Source organism: Protopterus annectens, chromosome 7.part0 (assembly GCF_019279795.1).
Source record: "Protopterus annectens isolate FY-2018-M chromosome 7.part0, PAN1.0, whole genome shotgun sequence".
Taxonomy (NCBI): Eukaryota; Metazoa; Chordata; order Ceratodontiformes; family Protopteridae; genus Protopterus; species Protopterus annectens.
The window spans coordinates 395,290,443-395,311,311 of NC_056739.1; the positions used below are offsets into that span (position 1 = coordinate 395,290,443).

At 41.5% G+C, this 20,869-nt stretch overlaps 1 protein-coding gene across 19 annotated transcripts in view; it reads right to left on the reverse strand.

Annotated features, from left to right (window-relative positions):
- Nucleotides 1–20,869, reverse strand: part of PLEKHA6 (pleckstrin homology domain containing A6) — a 1,822,600-nt gene that overhangs the window by 1,072,009 nt on the left and 729,722 nt on the right. For all 19 annotated transcript variants that reach the window (XM_044076969.1, XM_044076965.1, XM_044076964.1 and 16 more), the window contains one exon: nucleotides 9,191–9,266. The gene's annotated coding sequence lies outside the window, so the exon portion shown is untranslated. The remainder of the gene's footprint in view (nucleotides 1–9,190; nucleotides 9,267–20,869) is intronic.

Consider the following 20,869-nt stretch of genomic DNA (forward strand, 5'->3'; position numbering starts at 1 on the left):
CTGGATCCACAGATTCCACCGTAGTTTCTAAAGAACCGGCGTCCAGAACGGATGACTCATCCTGCCTGGACTTTAAAGATTTGTCTTTGCGCTTCTTCACGGTAGCGGCCGGAGGATCCGACGGCATATTATAATTACACCGCCATCGAAGACAAGCCTAGTGCAATCTAACCTACGCTTAATGGTGCGCTTATTAAACCTAGCACAAAGCGACACCGACTACGCCGTGCTCAGGTCCCAAACAAGGAATACAAAGAGAGTGGTAATCCCTATGCGGTATCTGTTTCCCACAAGAAATACAATTATTCACTTTTTCTGACATCCAGAATTAACTGAGGCAAGAAAAAACAAAAATATTCCCCAACGGGGTACTTAGCCCAACTTGGTTTCGGTCTGAAACTCAGAATACGAAAATTTCAGAACGCCGAACGGCACTTGCAAACGCTGCTTCTGCATCGGACCATGCGGCAAAAAAGACTGAGGATATGACATCGGTCATGCGCTTTTATACCCTGACACTCTGATGTCAGATCTGAGCGCCCATGACCAACGTCAGCCTAATACTTTGGTATTCGGGCCGACCGAGGACAGCGGACTACCCATATGTAAGTACTGCAGCAATGTGAGATGAAGAACATCGGTAGTCGTCAGTTTGTGTCGAGAATCGGTAGTGTGAAGTAATTCCTCAAAAGCCGGTGCTTGCTCAGCAGCTCCGGACCCATCCGAGGGAGAGACAACCGCAGGAGCCTTAGTTGTAGAAGAGTTTTGTGGCATACCAGACTCCGAAAGGGTCTCAGTAGCAGCCTGCGAATCCACAGAAGTGGGCATCAGGGGCTGCAAAAGTGCCTCACTGAGGACCGGAAAACTGACGACTAGCTTAATGGAAGCGTCATCGGTAGGTTTCAACCTGTGCAGTCTGTCTCTGTCTTTATCCTTGTCTCAAACCAAGAACGCTGTCCTCAGCAATCACACCAACATACCACTACACCATCTGACCTGTCGGATGGCTTACTGAAGCCATATTGGAATTCGAGGACTGTAAGCGAAAATATCTAGCTACAATAAGGGCCCGACGATATATAGTTCAAGAGTTGAACAAAGCACAAAAGCGACATCGTGGTCTGAGCCTAAGCAAGTGATGCAGTAAGAATGAAAGTCTGGTTGTGGTATTTGCTTTCCACAGGTGAGACAATTGTTAACTTCTTCTGACATCGGTTAGTGCAAAAAGGATCCCCAATGAGGTACTTCGCTTTAGAAGACTTCAGCTTCAATTTGGATGATGAAACTCAGGTAACAGCTGACCGACACTCATGCAAACTGCTTCTGCTTTGGGCTCCGCAACAAGAAAGACTGATGTAATGATGCTGTCTGCCTTACTTTATACTACTGATGACCTGACGTCATTCCTGAAGTGACAGCAACGATGCAGAAATACTAAGCCTCTGGTATTCGGGCTGGCCAAAGGCTACCCTGGCAGAGATAACCCAAATGTGATGACTGCAACAGTGAAACACTAAGAACATCACCTCTATTTCTATTACTTTCTGGTTAATTCCTTCAGTGTCAGTGCTATCCTGCACCAAGATACAGCATCACTTCATTACATAGATGAAAATTCCCAGGCAGTGAATGCATTCCAGAGCAGTTTTGTCTACTTCCCGCACCACCTGCCCAAATATAGCACCGCACAGGGTTGCCAGGCATCCCTATTTGAGCGGGACTGTGCCGGGATCAGCAACCCGATCCCAAGTCCTGCACTGCCAGTTAAAATACGGTGGAACAGCCTCCACTTTGTTTTGTTTTTTTTTTTTTATTGACCTATATGCCAGTATACGAGCCAATCAAAAAAAAATTAAAAAATCGCAAAACGCAGCTACTTCTGTTTAATGTGGAACTGCCTAATGTTCTGCATTGAAAAGAAAAGGGTCCACTGTGCGATTTTTTGATTGGCTCATATAACAGCTTATGGGCCAATCAAAAATCGCCAAACACGGAGATACTTGTGTTTAATGCGGAACTGCGATGTTCCACATTAAAGACCTTTTTGTTTGTTTTGGTCTTCACTTAGTGTGAAAGACCTTTTTTTTTTGTCCCTTCTTGGCCCATCAGAAATCTGGCAACCCTGGCGCCACATCAGAAAAATCATTTGTAGTTTTTAGACACTGGGGAACAGAATTTATATTCACAGTGTGATAACTGGATACACAGAGTAGCTAGTATTTTATTTTTAAGAGCTGCCTGTAAAATAAGGTCCAGACTGGATGCAAACAGCATTTGAATAACCACACAAAGTGACAGCATAAGACTAAGGAACAGGCATATTTGCATGCATATTTAATTAAGAAAAACTCACCGGGTATAGAGATTTAACCTAATACAGGCAGGAACATTAAATGTTGCGTCTTTCGGCTTTTCCCGGTTAGGGGTCACCACAGCAGAACTCCGGTCCACTAATGATTGGCAGTAGTTTTTTACGTGCCAAATTGCCAGCTCTGATGCACAACCTTCAATGAAGGTACGCCCATTCATGCATGTCTCCACACAGAAGATGCTTTAGCTGAGAATTGAACAGGACGTCTTACTGTGAGACGACAACGCTACCGCAACACCACCACCACAGTTCAGGCAGGAACATTAAATAATATTTACAATATAAATAGAGCTGCACAACATGTATGCATGCCACATGTTATCACAGTATCAGGCCACAAGACATTAACGAATGATATCAGTAAAGTACAGTTGTGTACACTTACCATAAATGTAGATGTTCAAGTGTATTCACTGTTGCAGTCATCACATTTTGGTTATCTGCTTGCAGTAGCCCTCAGTCAGCCTGATTATCAAAGTCTTAGGTCCTGTGTTGGTTGCTGTCTCATCTTCCATGACATCAGGTAGTCAGGGGTATAAAGCATGCAGCCGACGCCATTACATCAGTTTTTCCTGCCCCAGATGTTAGGTGACCCCATAATGGGAAGCAATTAAATATATATACAAGGTTACACCTCCAACAAAAAAGCAAATACACCAAAAAGCTTTAACCATAGTAAAAAGGAATAGAGGTATAGCCAAAAGAAGTCAGGGGGCTGGAGGGAGGGTAACCATGACTGCAACAGTGAATACACTCGAACATCTACATTTATGGTAAGTGTACACAACTGTTCTTCATGTTTCACTGTTGCAGTCATCACATTTGGGTAGATTCGCAAAGCTAAGGATGGGAGGAGGAAATTAGATAGCATTAGGACCAGCTATAAGGCCCTGCAAGACTGCAGTGGCAAAGCCAGATTTAGATTTAGAGAAAATTGGCAAATGGTAATGCTTGGTGAAAGTATGTACAGAACTCCAGGTAGCAGCTTCTAGGATGTCCGTGGTAGGGACACCTCTGTGAGAGGCTGTAGAGGTAGAGGCAGCCCTGGTTGAATGTGATCTTATCCCCTGTGGGATAGGTTTCCCATGCTGCTTATAGCAGAAATGAATGTAATGGCCTATCCATTTAGAAATGGTTTGCTTTGAAATGGCCTTCCCCTCTGCCCCTGCAGCAAATGCCACCAGCAGCTGTTCAGATTTCCTGAAAGGTTTAGTCCTGTCCAAGTAAAATCTAAGTTGTCTGTGTACATCTAAGGAGTGCAGTATACGTTCCCCTTTGTTATGTGGATTAGAAAAGATGGTTGGCAAATGAATGGACTGATTAAGAGCCATGCTGGATACTACCTTGGGCATGAAGGAGGGGTTGGTCCTGAGGGACACCCTGTCCGCAAGAAAGATGATGAAAGGCTCCACTGCCATAACGGCCTGTAATTCAGACATCCTTCTTGCTGAAGTGATGGCTAAAAGGAAGGCTGTTTTCCAAGAAAGGAATTTCAACTCTGCATTTGCAGCTGGCTCAAAAGGAGGTAGACTGAGATTTTCCAATACAAAGTTAAGGTCCCAGGCCAGAGTTGGGGCTCTCCTGGGTGGTCTTAAGTTTTTGGCCCCTCTGAGGAACTGCTTGAGCAGTGGATGACAGAAGAGGGGTGGTTCTGTGTTGTAATGAGCTGAAATGGCTGAGGCATGAATTTTGATGGAGGAAAAGGAAAGGCCCTTGTGAAGCATCTCAGTTAAGTATTGAAGAATCTGAGGTAAATTGGGCACTGCTGTGCCCATCCCCTGAGTTTGGTTCCAGGAACAGAATCTTCCATTTTTCAGCATAAGATTTTCTAGTACTAGTCCTCCTTACCTCCAGAATGACATCCAATACTTGCTTACTGAGGGATGGTAATGGAGTGATCAGGTAATTAGCCAGGCTGCCAGGTTCAGGGTTTGAAGCTGAGGGTACCGAATCTGGCCCTCCTGTTGGGATAGCAGAGTAGGGGTCTGAGGAAGGTGCCATGGTGCCAGCAGTAAAACACTGCGCAAGAGGAGGTACCATTGTTGGTGTGGCCAGTCTGGTGCAATTAGTATCCTCCTTGGTTTGTCCTGTTTGATCTTTAGTAGTACCTTGGAGAGGAGAGGCAGAGGAGGAAAGGCATAAACCGATAGATTTTTCCAGGTGAAGGACAGGGCATCCACTTTCCAAGCTTGTTTGTGGGGAGTCCTTGTGCAGAATTTGTCCAATTGGTAGTTCTGGGGGGTGGCAAACAGGTCTATCTCTGGGCTCCCCCATTTGTTTATCAACATGTTGAATGTCTTTGTTTCCAGTTTCCACTCATCTGGGTCCATGAGATTTCTGCTTAGTTCATCTGCCAGTGTATTTAGCTTTCCTGGCAGGAGTTGAGCCTCTAGATGCACTTGGTAGCTCAAGGCTGTGTTCCACAGAGCCATGGCTAGTCTGCAGAGAGGGTATGAGTGGGTTCCCCCTGCTTGTTTATGTACCACATAACAGTGGTGTGTCCATCTTTACCATTAATTGTCCTGTAAGAATGTGGTCCTTGAAGGCTGTCATAGCATTCTGCAGCTAACATTTCTTTTTGATTGATATGCAGGTGCATTTGACTTGGGTTCCATTTGCCCTGAATGCACTTCCCTGCCAAGTGAGCCCCCCCATGCATAGTCTGATGCATTTGTTGTTAGGGTTTGGGTGGCAGAGGGTAGAGTGAATGGCAGTCCCTTGTTTTGGTGGCAGCCCTCTGCCCACCAAAGGAACTCTAACTGTAGGCGAGGTATGATAGGAATCATTGCTTCTAGATCCTGAGAATGTTGACACCATAGGCTTTTTAGATACCGTTGTAGTTTCCTCATATGCAGTCTTGCATATGGAATTAGGAGAATGCAGGAGGCCATGTACCCCAAGGCTTGCAGTATTTGTCTTGCAGATAGCAGGGTCTTTGTGGCCATTAGTTTGAAGTAAGCTGTGAAATGAACTTGTTTCTCTGGCATGAAGAAAGCTATCTGGGAAGTTGTGTTCAAGCTTGCTCCCAGTAATATAATTTGTTGGCAGGGTACAAGATGTGATTTATTTTTGTTTATGGTGTACCCCAGAGAAGATAGCACCTTTTGTGCAAACGCCAGATGATTCAATAGTATGTCCTGGCTTTCTGCCTGAATTAGACAATCGTCCAGGTATGGGTATATTTGAATATTTCTTTGCCTGTAAAATGCAATAACTGGAGCTAGGCACTTTGTGAATACCCTGGATGCAGTAGATAAGCCAAAGGGCAGTGCAGAGAACTGATAGTGCATGAATCCTGATTTGAAGCACAGGTATCTTCTGCAAGATTCCCTGATTGGGATGTGCAGGTAGGCTTCCTTTAAATCCAATGTTGCCAACCACGCATCCTTGCCTAGCATAGGAAGCAACTGGTGAAGAGTTATCATCTTGAATTCTGGGATCACCAAAAAAGTGTTTAGGATAGAGAGATCCAGGATAGGACACCAGGAGTTGTCTTTTCTGGGCACCAGGAAAAGTCTTGAGTAGAAACCTTGTCCCCTTTCATCTTCTGGGGCAGTTTGTATAGCCCTTATACTTAAGAGAGAGAGAGAGAGAACTTGCTTTTGAGCATCTGCCCACTAATTTAGGGGTAGATCTGGCCAACCGTTTGGGGTTGGTAAAGTGTGGAAGTGGAATCTGTATCCTTGGGAAACTATATTTAAAACCCATTTGTCCTGGGTAATGAGTTCCCAGTTTTTTGCCTGCACAGCAATCTTTCCCCCTAAAGGAGCAGTCAGTTGAGAAGGATTTGGATGTTTTAAAGTTAAGTCATTGAGACAGTTTACAATAGGGGGGAGTCTTACTACACCCTGCTTTGGAAGTGGGAGTCCCCCCACTGCTTAGTCTTGTGCGTACCTTGAGACTGAAGCCTGGGTGTTCTGCTGGTTCTGGGTTTGGACTGAGTAGGCCTGGAAGAGGCAGGAAAGGACCAATTCTTAAACGGCCAATGCCTACTAAATCTTGGAGGCTGTATTTGCAGGAAATCTTTAACAGTTTGCATAGATTTACCTTTTTCCTCCATCTTTTTAAGTATTTTTTATGCTTTGTTGCCAAACAGGCAGTCCTGGTTTAAGGGAGCATTCAGCAATTTAGCTTTAACATGATCTGGCAAAGATTGCTTCTTAAGCCAAGCATGACTTCTAAGTACAGACCCAGTGACAGCAGCCCTGCAAGATGCCTCTAGTGAATCAAAACCACATTGCAAAGTATGTTTTCTAACTTGTTCAGCAGAATGCATTAAATCCTGTAAATCCTTATTTTCAGCACAGTCAGCAATTTTCTGTTTAAGCAATCCAATAACATGTTGTTGATACTTTAACATATGAAACTGGCAGTTTAAGGCCCTAATGGCCAAGGTTGCAGAAGTGTATACCTTCTTACCCCATCTATCCAGCACCCTGGAATCTCTGTCAGAGGGGGTAGGATTTTTGCAGTAGTAGCCTTAATGCCCCTGGGTCCCTGTGAAATGGTCTCAGGATCCGCAGTAGGATTTTTAAAGAGGAACTTGTGAGAGTCAGGAACCCTGTAATATCTATCAGGTTTTCTGGGAGCAGGAGGTAAAGAATCAGGGGCCAAGCTAGATTCCAAAAAGGCATCCTCAACAATGTCTAGTACAGGAGGGATAGCTAAAGGCCTGGGTTGGAGCAGGATTAAGAAATCCCCAAGCCTCTTTTTAGAATCAGAGTAATCCTGGCTTTCCCAGCGGAAATGCTCCCTAAGAGTATGCAAGGTTTCACCAAAAGAGAAATCCTCTGGAGGGGAAGCAGAGGGAATAGAGTCCCCTGCATCAGAATCTTCATAGGTAGATAACGGTAAATCTGGGTCATCAGAGGAAACAGAAATTTCAGAATCCTGATCAGAAGAATCATAAGCAAATTCAGACCTAGGTCTCTTAGAGGAGGAATGTTGGCTTCCCCTGATTAAAGTAATAAGGTCTTCAGTCATTCTAATCATTTGTTTTTTAGGCATAGAGGCCTGACCATGCAGTCTGGGTGTCATTTTTTTAGGCATGGATTGAGTTTTTGGCCTTGAAGAAGAAGATGGCATCGGTTTAATATGCAAGTCAGTAGGCCTGAATACACCCTCAGAAGCCTGTGCCTGTACAGCGGCACTAGACCCATCCAAGGTACAGACATCCACAGGTTCTACAGTTGAAGCATCTCGGGGCATACCAGACTCCGAATGGTACTCAGTGGAGGCCTGCAAATCTGAAGTAGCGGGTATCAGGGGCTGCAAAAGCACCTCACTGAGTACCGGCGAACTGGCGACTAGCTTAGGAGAAGCGTTGTCGACAGCTTTGGACCTAGGCGGCCTGTCTCTGTCTTTATCTTTGCATTTTTTCTGAATGTTGGTAGTCAGGTGGCTTACAGAAGCCATATCTGGGTAATTTAACTGAATACCAAAATATTTAGAAGTGTAAATATACCAATGGCGAATAGTTCATTGTTTAAATAAGGCACAAAACTGACAGCGAGGTACGTAGTGGTCAGGGCCTAGGCAAGGAATGCAGTACAAATGAAAATCTTTATGAGGTATTTGCTTTCCACAAGAAATACAATTATTGACTTTCACTGACATTGGTTTAGAGCAAGAAAAAGTTTCCCCAACGGGGTACTTAGTTTGAGTTGAAGACTTCGGTTCTGAAACTTGAAAACGAAAATTTCAGGAGTCGGCCGACCATCAATTGTGAAATGCTTCTGTTTTGGGCACCGCACGGCAAGAAAGACTGATGTAATGCCGTTGGCTGCATGCTTTATACCCCTGACTACCTGACATCATGGAAGATGAGGCAGCAACCGACGCAGGAACCAAGACTTTGATAATCAGGCTGACTGAGGGCTACTGCAAGCTGATAACCCAAATGTGATGACTGCAACAGTGAAGTCATCAAATTTGGGTTATCTGCTTGCAGTACCCCTCAGTCGGCCTGATTATCAAAGTCTTGGGTCCTGCGTCGGTTGACTGCAACAGTGAAGAGTGGCCATGGTGGTGCAGCGGTTAGAGTTGCCTCCTCACAGCAAGAGGTTCTCTGTTTCAATTTTCAGCTGGGGTGCCTTCTGTGCAGAGTCTGTGCATCCTCTCTGTGGTCACATGGGTTTCCTCCGGGTGCTCCGGTTTCCTCCCACATCCCAAAGACATGCAGTAGGTGGATTGGACACTCAAAATTGGTCCTAGGTGTGAGTGCGAGTGTGTGTGTGCCTTCTGTGGAAGGTTGGGTGCTGGGCTGGCAACTCAACACCGTAAAACTCCACTGCCAATCATGAGCGGACAGATGATCCACTGTGGTAACCCCTAACTGGGAAAAGCCGAAAGAAGAAGATTACCACAACAGTGAAACACGAAGAACATCAGTACATATCCCACCCCTACCCCCACAAACTCTACAAAAGGATCAGCTCACTTATGTAGATTGTTTGTGAAGATGGTTTCAGCTGAGATATTAAGGAGACAGTGCTTCAGCTAAGCAGATGCAGCTCAGTGTTTCTGTGAGGTACTGTCTGCTACTCAAATAAGGAAACCTTGGAGTGAGGGGGGAGGGCAGGTGTTTGGTGCAGTCCATCTGGAAACAAAACAGGTCATCAATTCAGTTTCAAACCACTGACAAGTTAAAGCCTGAACTTAGAATGTTGCTGTTATTACCAGCACTGTGACTAATTCATAACACTATCAGTGCATTCCAAGTTACCTTAAAGAGGCTCAGCACCATCATTTTGTTGTTAAACAGACCTCTTTTTAACTTGCAGGAAGTACGACAAAATATAACAAAAAGTGATTTAATACCTTTTACTGGTCCGGTGCAGATGTCATGAAATAAAGCAAATATCCAAGCCTTCAGCCTTCATGGACCCATCAGAATCTAAACACAAACAAGCATAAAATATTAATTTGTGCTTGTATGGAATATTCTAAATGCTTTCTAAACTGCACTATGCCTTTTTTATAGTTTATCCTGGAATCAAAAACAGAACGACAGCAGTGAAGACTGGATGACAAGTACATTAACAGGTGATATGTTAAGAAAAACAAACAAGGCAAGTAGCACTTTACCAGGAAGGGCATAATTTTGGGTACATTAAACTATTTCATATAACATATAGGTCCTAGTCCCTCCTACTGACTTGCACAATGTAATAATACTTGCTTTCTGATGGTGTGATAAAAGAAGTTTCTTTTTTTGGACTTTTCCAGTCCCCTCAGCCAAATGGATTATTTATTCTTTTTTCATTAGGGATGAGAGCTAATCAAGAAGGGCCCATCACTTTTTGTTTTTTTTTGCCCCAGTGTCACAGTGGATACCCAGTAAAACATTTCATGGTTCAGTGTGTAACAGTTGACAGCCAGGATGAGTTGCTCTGTAAGTGATGTAACCCCTGAAGTTTGCCCTGCCATCCCTCCCAGAAGCCAGTACTCCTATGTTTCTTCTAGTCTCCAACAGATGGTGCACCCCAGGACCATGCACCTCAGGCATGTATCACCCTCCCTCTCTCCTGGAGAGAGATGAGCCAGCAATGTCACAATACACCTCTGTATTCCTTTCAAACTTCTGTAAGTCTATGAGATACTAATTAAACTTTGGCCATCTGATGTGTAATCAGGGTTCTATCTCTGTATACAAATACAGCTAACTGTGATGGTGCGAGAAAATGTGGGAAAGCCAGGATTACTGTATACTGCAAATCTGTGAAAGTGACTTAAACCAGTTTGGTCTATGAAATATGAGGCAGCATAAAACTGAATTCAAATGAGACACCATTGTATTACACTTACATAAAAAGTAATCTGTGAATGTGTGAGGCTACAGACCACAGGACTGACTGCACATAAGTGCAGTGGTGATTTCAGCACAGCAGTACCCCCCCACCAGCATATTTCTATCAAAACTTCATTAATGGATAGAATTGCAGGAAAGGTGTCAGCTGTATTTCTGAATACTCTTAACATCTGTGCCTCCCCAATACAGACTTACAATGGAAAGCGGGTTTAGCCAGCCTTCCACAAGAACTACCACTCCATGGAAACCTGGTGGGATGAAACAAAGTTGTATAATTCAGACTAAAGTCCAACTGGACAGCTGCTTCTTCAGCAGTGAGATTGTATGGATGAAGTGTGGTACAAGGGGTTGAGTCACCTGTATTAAATAGGAATAGGATCATAGAAGACTACTAGGCTAATGGCCCTGGGGCCTTTGCAAGCCTAGCCAAGAGTTTATCACCAAAAAAGAAACCACAATCAGCACCTGTTGCCCATGTCAATGAAGGACACAGGTGGAACCCCTGGGGCATATTTGTAGTTTCCCATCCACTAATCAAGGTTGCGCTTGAAGAGGGTCAGCAATGTACTTTGTCTGATGCATATGGAGAGTCTTATATGCCAGAGACGGGGCAGCCTCTGGTAGACAAACCAGCAGGTTTTGTTAATGTCACATATTAGACTTAGGCCTTTCGATCGGGTAATGTGCGAGGAGTTAGACTTATGGATATAGAGCATCTCTAGTAGAGCAGGGTCTGAGATTGCTTTGTAGGTGAAACACAGATCACCTTTGAGTAATCTGTATGATACCAAGTAGAGTGATAGTGATTTGAGCTTATCCACATAGGACAGGTGTTGGAGGCCATGGATTCTTTTGTGAGGTATTTCTGTGGCCTTTCCATTTGGTGCAAGTGTTTGGAGAGGTACATACCAAATGGGGCGTTGTACTCAATTATTGGCCTAATGAGGGAGGAGCACAGAGAGGTAATAAGCTCCTTTTTTCTGGATGTAATCCCTTTACTTATGAGATTAACCAAGTAAAAGGCTTTTCTGACCACTGCTGCTACATGATAGTCGAATGTGAGATTGTTGTCAATCTGTGTACCCTGGTCTCTCACTACAGGTTGTGTGCTTAGGGGGGGTTGCCGTTGATGTGTTAATCAGTAGGGGCCATGTGTTTGCCGAATGGTATGATAATACATTTTTTGTGTTTAACTTAAAGCCATGACTTTGGCACCAGTCATTTGTTGCTGTAAGACCCCCTTGTAGTATGTTATCATTTGGGAAGTCAATGACAGCACCCAACTTACAGCCATCCATAAACAGGCCTTTTGTCTTTGCCTGGACCTCTGAGAAGTACATGCCAAACAGTAGGGGTTGCAGGACAGATCCCTGAGGAACACCACCATTGACAGGTCTTGCTATCGGAGATGGAGGCACCTATTTTGACATTGTGGTTCCTATTGGTGGGCCAGTTAGCCACCCACTTGATGAGAAAGGGATTTATGCCAAGTTGTATTAGCTTTTCAATGATGCCCGAGTGGGTGATTGTGTCAAAGGCTTTGGCCAAGTCAAGGTAAGCTGTATGTACTGACTTTCCCTCATCCAGTGCCTTGGTGACATTCTCAAAAAAGTCAACCAGGTTCAACAGGTAAAATCTGACCTTGAAAAATCCAAACTGGATGAGGTCAAGTGCTTGGAGATTGCCTATGTCCTTGTTTATGAGGTCCATAATAATACACTCCATGGTCTTACAGATCAGACTTGTCAAGCTAATGGGGCAATAGTGTCTAGAGTCAGTAGTGGCACCACCTTAATGCAAAGGGATGACAATGGCAGGTCTTCACTCTGCTGGAATGAAGCCTGTACTTAGGCTGTGGTTGAATAGGGTGCTCAATGGTGAGGCTAGTTCTTGCTGGAGATGGTGCAGAATACAGCCTGGGATACTATCAGGTCCCATGGAAGCTGTGTTCTTTGCTTGGATAGGGCCTTTAACACTTGATTTACAGAGATGTGAGGTGTGGGACATGTATCGGGGATGTCGAATGGACCTTTGGGGGGACAGGGGGGTGAAGTTTGTGCTGAACCTATCTGCTAGCAGGTTAGCTAAGTCAACAGGATCAATGTAAGTTGTACCATTAAGAGCTAATTCGGAACAAACCTGGGCTTTGCCATGGAGGTTCCTGACGTAACTTACTTTTATTTAATTTATTTACTTATTTATTGATTAGCTGACTGATTATAACAATGTATGTGATACTAACATAGTTATATTAACAGTTACAAACACATAGCAAACAAATAATACCAGCACACTCTTGCACTGTGTTATTCATAAATTTTACCCAAGTGCAGCACTTTAACAAAAGTATTAAAAGGAAGCTATGGTGGTTGTCTAACCAATGCACCAGCAGTGATCATCCATGAAATACTATTTACTTGGTTATTAGAATAATCTAAAGACACTGCTAGCTCATGTAAGAAAATAAATCTGACATCCCAGTGATGGCCAGTTTTATGGAACAAGTACCGCAGGTTCTATCTTCTGAAGAGAAGTCTAGCAAATATATCTGTAAGTCTGGAAATTGAGGACAGGCTCCTTTTCACTTGGGTATCAATATGCAAAATGAAATGGAGTAAAAAACCATAAGCTATGTGAGACAAACAAAAAGACATAACTGGTTTATATATTTAGCAGAGCAAAAAATGAGCATGCATAAACAGAAAGAAAATGAAAACTCCATGCAAAATTAATATTCCTTGATTATCTTCAGAATATAGTCACTAATACAGCCTTAGAATCTGAGTGTTTCTTCCATATTGGAAAATGAACACTGTAATGCTAGCAAATGACAATGGAGAATATCAAACTCATAAATTATGTAACATCAATACGAGAAGTAAAATTTACAAAAGCAATAATTGAGGGAAGAGATTAAGCACTATTTGGTTAGTTGGTCGCTAATAAAATAATATAGGAGTTATCCATTTTCTCTAATAGCTACATTTGTAGAAATATGTTAGATGTCAAACAAATTTTGAAAAACAAAATTTCCACAATTTAGCTAATTTCCAATGGTTGATGTTTGTAACTAGAAGGTAATATTAGAGAATTATGTTTCTTTAGAATGATCCCTGCACTTGTGACCTGGACAGATTGAACAGTTGAACTTTTTGACTTACTGTTTTTGGACAAAAGTACACTAGGAGAAGCTTAAAAGTAACAAAAGCTAAAACCATAGCTGCATAGGTTGCGACAAGAAGCTAGTTTGCTTTTTCAGGGATCAGGGAATGATTTCACACTTGGCTTGATAAGATTAGTAGCAGAAAAAAAACATTGGTATGGTATGTTTTGTAAGAGGAAAAGTGTTACAATAAAGGGTGTATTCCTCTTCAGGAACTTCTGTCTGATATGGTCAGAATAGATAGCCTACTGCAATATTTTAACAGCCTCAGCACCTTATCTACATGAAATTCTGCAGGAGTTTAAAGAGCAAGATAATGTCAGGTCCATTCACTGCCTAGGGTACCTGTGATCATAGATTTGGGACTTGGAGTAGTTAAACGAGTCCTAAACATGGATTATAGTGGAACATTTCAATTTCTAAAATGTCACAAATTTCACAGCAGTGACTTTGTTAATATCATCTTAGCTTTGTTGTCATTTAACCAGAACAGCAGTGCATTAAAATCTCTCTGCACTTCTTTCTGCATATTATAACCACATCTAGCTGTTGTGGAGAACAGCACATCTGTAACATACAGTGTCACCTACACTTTATACGTTGAAAAATTAAGTCAATAACAAGTGAAAGTAGTACCGGGCGTAATACTTCACTACTGACATGTCAAAGTTAAAGGTTATAACGTCCAAGGAGGGGGTACATATAACACATAAAAGGTACTGTCTGAAAGGTAATTATGTGACAACTGATAGAACCATTATAGTTTTAAGTGTATTAATATAGCAATAACCCACACCTGGGTGTGGGTAATGCGGGATTTACAAAGACAACCGTGGGTAAATCCCGCATTATCCGCTCCCAGAAGTGGGTTATTGCTATTATAACATTATTTAAGAAAAGAAATAATTACTTTTCTTAAATAACGGAGATGTCCGTTTCTTATTTTAAAGCTGTCTCGCTATGTTAAACCCATTTAAAATAGCGAGACAGGTTTAAAAAAAAGGCAACGGAGAAAGCAAGATCTCCGTTGCTTTTTACACACTGTGTCACTATGTTAAAGGAGTTTAACATAGCGAGACAGCTTTAAAAAAAGCAACAGAGATCTCTGTTGCTTTTTTTAAACCTGTGTCGCTATGTTAAACTCTTTTAACATAGCGAGACAGTGTTTTAAAAGAGACTTATACGAATGGAAAAAGTCAGAGCAACCGGACCTTTTTCCATTAGTATAAGTCGATTTACAACGTGCACGCTGGCCAATCAGCATGCACGTTTTGGAATATTAGTGGGGGGTCATGGTATAATAGCAGATAATCATCCTCTGCCTCAGAGCCCTCATGTATGAAGTAATTCTGAGGATTAATATTTCCCAGTATTATCAATAAATAGTGCCTGATGAATAACTATCATTGTCTTTATACCACTTTCTGCTTTTCTGGTACTTTCTCCTATTTGTCAACATAATCGAGTTTCTTCAAAGATCTGCAATAGGCCAGATGCTGTGAGATGGAACTGGGGGAGGGAACCCTGGGAAGAAGGCATTTCACAGCATGTTTAAATGCCAGTGGAATGATTGTTGCAGTGAGAGTAAAATTAAAAATGCTTCCGAGTTTTTTTGGCTACTGTGGAACTTACCATTTGCTTCCCATTATCCCATCACACACAGGCTAAAGCCTTTTCCCACCTTAAATGCATCGGAAGCCTTAGGCACCATGTGAACATTCTAGGAGGTCTTCATGTCAAACCTTGTTGTTGAAATGTGCAATTTCTAAAAAGATTCTACTTGTATACATTTTCTTTTTGAAACATCTGTGTTGGGTTCATAGTTCAGTCTCAACTTTCATCCTCTAGGTTGTCCTAGTTTTCTGCAACATATCCTAAAAAAGCCTGTAAGCTGCCACCTTTAATGGAGTCATACGGCAGATGTCATCCTTTCTTAGCTTAAAATGCATGCAGTACTCTGGACTGTAGGAAACTGGAGGTTTCCTGTCAAACCTGTAGTAATATGCCTGATTTACCTGCAGCTCATACCCACTGGAAGACTCTTCACCCCACATGTATTACTTGCTGATGTTTATGTAATCCTATTAAATCGGATGTAATTAGGTTAAACAAGAGTTGGCTTGTGATCCTGATTAAGGTGAAGGCATTGACCAACTACCCACTCTCAACCATTCCTGCTCTCTGTTTATCATATTGTGGGCAATATTCTCAAATATTAATGTCTTGTGCTCTTGGATTTTCCCCAAAATACCCCTCTCTGACAGTAATAAATTCATTAGTAAAAGCAGTCTGCAAAAAAAAAAAAAGAAGGCGCAGCTCAGAAATTACTGTTGAGTATAACAGGTCTCCTTTCTTAGCCAGGATATCAAGGGAACTTTGCTGTATTCTTCATACTTGTAAGTACTGCCTGTCCATACCTTCGCCTTTCAACTTCCTACTTCTTAACAACAGCCAAAAAAGTTTTATATGCTCCATGAGTACAAAGAGAGTTACCTTTGTTTCAAAACTGTAGTAACTAAGAATCAGAGGCCACGGTTTCAGTGGGCATGTCAAAGCATAGAGTCCAATATCTGGATTCACAAAGCTTCTGAAAAAAAATCTCTGGCCTGCAAAGGTAAGCCTTCCTCATGCTCCCACCTGGACAATTAAAGTTTGCCCATTTGTGGGGCAATCATAACAATGGATCTGAAATGAAACCAAGAGCTGGTGTACAGCTTACTGGTAAAATCACTACATTTTAAACAACACATCATTCAGTAATGGAGGTAAAACAGCCTAATTTCTATCATGTGCAGCAGTGAGCTGCTTAAAAAGATTAAAAATTATTACTGCAGTCACTGCACATTACCCCAGCTGCCCAACGTACATAAGCAACTATAAGGTAAGAATTTTGCAAACAAACAGCCTGTTTGACAATTAAGGGGAGCTGGAAAAGAATATTCTTCTGCAAAGTAATGTTCCTGACATAATGATCTTCTACAGACAGAAGAATGCTTTACTTTTGAGCAAACAACATTTAAGAGGCATTCTTGGTTCATTCCTACTTTCTTTTCCACAAATAATGGGATCAGATATGCTTGGCTTGTCTGACTGGCCTACAGCTGCCAGGATTTAACTTTGACCTTACTCAAAATTAAGGCCACAATAACTACATTCCAGTCAAATGGCAACCCACCTGTCTAAACACTTAAAATGAATTTGTAGAATGCTAATATTCTATACATTTCTCAGGGAAAAGTATTGCTTTTGACTGTTCAGACTGCAGCTTATTCCACAAGTATATATTTTATTTGATTAACTTGAGACAAGATTTGGCCACATTTTATCTCTTTGTTAATACTTACTCAGGTGTATACACATTCTCTTTTCACAGTAACACCAGTACGTTGCTTCTGTGATCATAGAGTCGTGTGTGTGTGTGTGTGTGTGTGTGTGTGTGTGTGTGTGTGTGTGTGTGTGTGTGTGTGTGTGTGTCTCTTTTTGTCCAGGTTCCAATGTTGTGCATTAACACTACAAACACTATTACATTTGCCACAATTCATTTTGTACTTAGAATTCCCCATCTATCATGGTCTCCTTCCAGGAAAGCAAGTTATTACCAATTTCCATGACTTCAAATGTATGTCAACCACACATTTCAAAGCTTTGAGTATTTAAGTATGGAATGAGGGAGTTCGTGTGAATGATACAATGGCAGTAGGTCGTGTAGAGACATAAGGTGTGAGCACGTACCTGTCAAACTATATCATAGAGTGCAGTAACAATAATGTAAACAGAAATGTCAAGTCTCACTGTAGGCAGCCTTTACACCATGAAATATGGAGAGAAAGACAACATAAGTAATGAAAACATCCACATTAGAACATCTCACCCATTTATGTTTGGTGTCCTTGGGCTTCATTCAGTAATGATCCCCTTGAGTGATGGGAGCAGAGAGGACCCAATACTTCAAGCATAATGCTGGTAGTATGCAACAACAGTTGTTAAGAACAGGAACCACTGGGGCATGGCTATACATCTTGAAGCATACCTCTCATATTTGGCCCTTGTATTTTCACTTGCTCCTCCTAGATTTACTGGTAATCCTCAAAGTCAGACGTGTTTATGGACACATATGCTATTAAGTAAATAAACTTAACATGTACAAAGATTCCCTACCACTAAAAGTAGCAGAAAAAGACCTTGTATAGTGAAATATTAAGTTCTCTTCTTTCTGTGTTACGATTTTTTTAAAAGCCAGTTAAGTGCAACTTGAAGTGAATGGACAAACTAAACAGTACTAAACAGTAAAAAGAATGTACTCATTTTACAGAAACATTTGCCCCATACTTAGTTTAGAAACTATACTACAGAAATGGTACAATCTTTCATTAAGCTTTATACAGCCTGAAGGCTATGGCTAACAGTGAAAGTCACAAAAGGACTAAACAGCCACTCCACATTATATTTACATTTTTGCTTAAAGAATGGGAAGCAAAACAGGTTAAAATAAAATACATCTTTTCAGCTGCTATGTTTTATTTTAAGGATGTCAGAAAATGTTTGGGATTTGTCTGTCTCTTATGTTTTATCACATACTTAGGTTACAGGCTAACAATAGATGTGGCAGAGGACAGAGGACACCCACAAGAAGCTTAGGAGTGGTAACTTATTTATAACTTTTTATACTTTGTTGATTGGGTGTGGCCCACTAGACCAATGGTCTTTTTTTCAGGGGTTACCAGAGATGGTAGTCATCCAGACTTGGGGAAATTTGTCCAGGGAAATGGGACCTTCACCTACTCATTTCAGTCTTTTACATATACTTCAGCTGCCACAAACCCAGGCAGATGGGACCAAGACTTAATGTCTTGTTCTAAAGATGGCAAAGGACTAGTTAGTTTTAGGACTCATTTTGGTCCTTCCACCAATGTGAAATGAACCCCTATTCCCCTTTTAGTGCAGTCAGTCTTCTTGGCATCCAGTGTTTTAGGATAATGGAAGTAGTTTATTACAGCCAGTGATCACAGCTGTGTTACAGCCTTTGATGTTACAAACTATGTCCCCCTATGCACACTAAGCTGCACCCAGTACAAGTACATGCTTGCCCACATAAGCACTTTCAAATCATATAAATACTCTCCTTAGCAAACTCACAGTTGTCAGAGTTCCTAACGTAAGTGCTGCAGTCCTAACCTTCTCTTATGCAAAGCTAATGCTGCAGGATTTCAGTACCGCCTTATGCCTGAACAGTCAGCCAGTGGTGATTACTCACTCCCATCCCTATTTGGCCAAATCCTCCAGCACCCAGACAACTAACAGAGCCAAAATCATCTATGCCAGTCAGCGGTCAACACATCTGTGCCATGGAGCCAATAAGGTACATGTCATCTTTCATCGCACTTTAAGGAAACAGTATATATATATATATATATATATATATATATATATATATATATATATATACATACACACACACACACACATATATATATATATATATATATATATAGATATATACATACATACACACACACATAATTAAATGCAGACATATGGCATACTTGTAACACCAAATAAAATCCAAGAACAAGATGCATTAAGAGAAATTTGAACTATCTCATGGATTAGAATATCGCCCACATTTCACTTAAAAATACAAAAACATCCACAGTGAGTCAAGCTCAGGGCTGTTGTGTTAATCAGCATGTGATAAAGGAAAAGAAGCAAACTTAAAAGAGAAACTTGACAGCATTTGCTCTCACCTTTAAACTGTCACAAGAAACTCCAATTGTGTTCAAGTTATTTTTAAGTAAAATTTTAAATATAAAAGGATATATGCCCACACATGCACACTATATAAATGTGTGTAGATAAATAGACATATGTCAGCCACATCTACCTTGTAATTACCACTGCAGAAAAGACGCACGCAAACCCACAGTGTGCAGCTATATATGTAGTACTCAGAAAATGAGCCCGGACAGGTATGCATATATTTTTATTAAAAGTAGTCAAGACTATCCATCTGGGATGCCATTTTTTTGAATGCAGTGATGTTTTTAATTATTCAGTTTTAGAAAAAGAAAGCTGAAAAGGGATAAGGGTGTGGTTTTGCAGATACTTAAAAGGATATATACAGTAAAGATGTGGGGTCAGGATAGTAAAAGGAAAAATGAACAGTGTTGTCAAAAGCAATACTGTGGCTGCATCCAGCAAAAGAGATTATAGTTAAAAAAAAATAAGACACTTGTTACTGCAAGTTCTAGAAAAAGAAGTCCAGTTTCTGGGATTACATGCACTTAAACTACGACAGGGCATCACTAGGAATATATGGGATTGAGTGCTGGAACTCAGTAGGCAGATTCATGGATAAGCAGAGGGTGCCATATGTTTAGGAAAGTGGGACACGAAAAAGCAACACAGCTGCTGCACCTAAGAGAGAAATAAAGGCCACAAAAGGTTCATGCCCTGAGAAAAACAAATGAAGTTTACTACCAGACAAAGATTCCAACTGTACCCAAAAACAAATTCATCACTCCCACTGTCTATGCGCTTATCTCATTCAGCAAAACAATTCCAATCTACTCCCAGGCACTCCCAACATGGCCAGCAGCTATAGCATTACAATTAACTGTACTACGCTTTTGCTAGACCTTTTGTAGTGCTTGCTGTTTTGGTACTTTGGGTTTTACTACAACATTATGCCTTTTCTGTTTTATCTATTACTTTTGCTGCTAATAGGTATCAATGTTTTCCTGACAATCCATGCTACTCAGCTGAGAGCTAATGGGAATACTAGAAAGCATTAATTCAGTTGAAATGGTAGTTATTCATTCTCTGATGCCAGGCTTTATCTGGTTCAAAGTCATAGGGAGCAATGTTCTATCCCAGCAAACTGAGAGTACAAGGTAGAGAAATAATCCTGGTCAAAGCAGTGATCCACCATAGGGGAAGGCAGAGAACCAGCCCAGTATAGTGGTCCACTGCAGGGCAAGGCAGGGAACAAACTCTGGACTTGATAGGACAGTGGCACACTGCAAGGCAAAGACAAAACCAAACTGGGACAGTATAGTGTTTCACTGCAAGATTCAGACATGCACATTATCTCATATACTGCATGTACACCTATGGTCAATTTACAGTATCCACATTTCAACCAATGGCATGTTTCTAGGATGAGGGAAGCAACAATACACCCAACTAAAACCATGCTGATCCATGGAGGACATGCAGACTGCAGGCACCCCAGCTAAAAATGAATGAATGCAGTACAGCCAAGCCGGTGATGTTGTACAAAACAGCAAATAATAACATTATGCAAGTGTGAATCCAAGATATTCCCTGTCCCATAAGGAACAAACAGGCGTGGATGCAAGTTTCACTTTGTGAAAGGCTTTGCTATGACAATCTGTCAAAGTCATGCCATGCAGTTGTCTCACTAGTAGATATTAACCATGCAAAAATAAGTTGATTTAAAGGTTAATGTACTTCAGAACATTTCACAAGAATAATATCCCACTGCCAGATATATTCTAGGCACAGA